Genomic DNA, 2158 nt, shown 5'->3' with positions numbered 1-2158 from the left:
TATCTGTAAGATAGAACAAAATTAGGCAGATCTAAAAAGTCCATATGAGGCATGCCTTGCTAATTTGTTACTCTCAGTATATAAATTCTCAAATGATCAAGGTTCTTCACTTAAAAAAATGTTCAATTCTAGGCTCCCATATTCATTTGTCCAACCATCCATCTATCTGTCCATTATTTATTTATCCATTTGACAGCTAATTATTGAGCACCTACCATTTCTCGGCGTTATAGATAGAATTGTGATAAAGAAGATATTATCCCTGCACTCCTGAATCTTACAGAATATAGGTGGACACAAACTCTGAATATATAGCCATTACTGTGACATACTAGTAATGAGAAAGCACAGATACTAGTAATGACCACAGATATTAGGGAATATAACACAGATATTAGAAGAACATAGGTTATTCTCCTTTTCATTTCTTCACTCTTGAAGTTTCATTTTACTATTGCTAAATTTTCAGCTCTCACCCACCAATTCCCACTGTAGTCTGATTTCTCCCTACTCCATCCAATTTCTACATTTGCTGAAAATGACTGAGATCAACAACATACTACTGTTAGTTCTCATATTTTAATGCTTCATGTTAATTACTCCTTGCAGCATTTCACATTGCCAGTCACCTATATTTCTTGAGACATTCTCTTCCTATGAATTCTACAAATCTATTGCCTTTCTTATCATCTCTTCAGCCTCTTCTGCTCTTTAAATTTGGAGATAACACCTAGAGTTTAATATCTGAACTTCTTCTATACTTGCTTCTATTCTCAATTTCCTCTATACCCACATAAATTACTATTTCTAAATCCATAAATCTGGTCCCAGATCCAGATGCCCTGAAGTTATGGGTATTTAATTTATTTAACATGAGAGTCGACTTAATTCAAAACTAAAACTATCATCTTCACAACTTTTTCCTTCTCCTTTTTGTTTTATTGAAATTAATGACAATGTTTACTCAATCCTGTTGGACTAAAATTTTATGCTTCTACCAACAATATTATTTCAACCCAAATTTCTCTTCCTCTATTTTTGCTTGATCGACTTATTCCTGCTTAAGACTCAGTTAAATGGCATTTCCTCTGAAAACATATATTGACTCTCTAACTCAGATCAAGCTGCTTTTTCATCTATAAAACCTTAATCATTTATTTATATGAATACTTAACAGGCTATAATTCATTTTCAAGTCTTTCTCACTGCCCTGGAGTTTAACTTTTTATCGGATACCTAGTAACTGGTAGAGAGCTCGGTACACAGTAAGGACTCATCCAATAAAGCTTCAATTCTGAAATTCTTTAAAGATTCACAACCTTTTTGACTGTATCCTTGAAGGCTTGTTTTATCTATTGGTTCCGTAGGGTGTAAATGAAGGAGTTCAACAAAGGTACAATTGAAGTGATAAGTAGAGCTACTCTCTTGTTTAATGTGTCCCCTTCTTTTGTTGAAGGCTTAACATAAATGAAGAAGCAGTTTCCATAAGAGAGGGAGATGACAATCATGTGGGAAGAACAAGTGGGAAAGACTTTTGTCCTTTGCTGGGCAGAGGGGAGCTTCAGAATAGTCCTGATGATGAATGTGTAGGAGAGAATCACTAGCACCAGAGTGACAATTAGGGTCACAGATGCCACAAGGAAGACAATCTTCTCTATGAGGCTTGTGTCTGAACAGGAGAGTTATCCAAGGGGCTCATAGTTACAGAAATAATAATTCAGCCTGTTTAATGCACAAAAGTCTTGCTGACTCATCAGAGTGGTTGGTAGTATAATAACTATTAACCAGACAGCCAAGAGCAGAGAACCAGCTGGGTACAGATTCTGTTGCTCACGATGGTTACATAGTGAGCATGGGATATGGTAGCCAGAAGATAAAACTGTTTCTGTAAGGAATATGGCAAAGAAATACTGAGTGAAGCAGCCAGCAAAGCTGATATTCTTTTTTCAAGTTGTGATGCTGATCAGAACCCAGGGAGTGATGTTTGTGGAGGAGATTTCTAAAAAGAAGTTCCAAAGAAAGAAATACATGGGACCTTGGACTTAAAGAGGATTTTATGAATATGACCTCAAAGGCAAGGGAAGTAAAAGCTAAAATAAATGAATTGGACTACATCAAACTAAAAAGCTTCTGCTCAGCAAAAGAAATCATCAACAAG

The 2158-nt window shown here is 35.7% G+C and overlaps 1 pseudogene; it reads right to left on the bottom strand.

The window, feature by feature from the left end:
- Positions 1 to 1304: 1304 nt before the first annotated feature.
- On the bottom strand, positions 1305 to 2036 carry LOC102897098 (annotated as a pseudogene).
- Positions 2037 to 2158: the final 122 nt, after the last annotated feature.

Source organism: Pteropus alecto, unplaced genomic scaffold, assembly GCF_000325575.1.
Source record: "Pteropus alecto unplaced genomic scaffold, ASM32557v1 scaffold433, whole genome shotgun sequence".
In the NCBI taxonomy this organism is placed as follows: Eukaryota; Metazoa; Chordata; class Mammalia; order Chiroptera; family Pteropodidae; genus Pteropus; species Pteropus alecto.
This window is presented reverse-complemented; position numbering and strand designations above follow the sequence as displayed.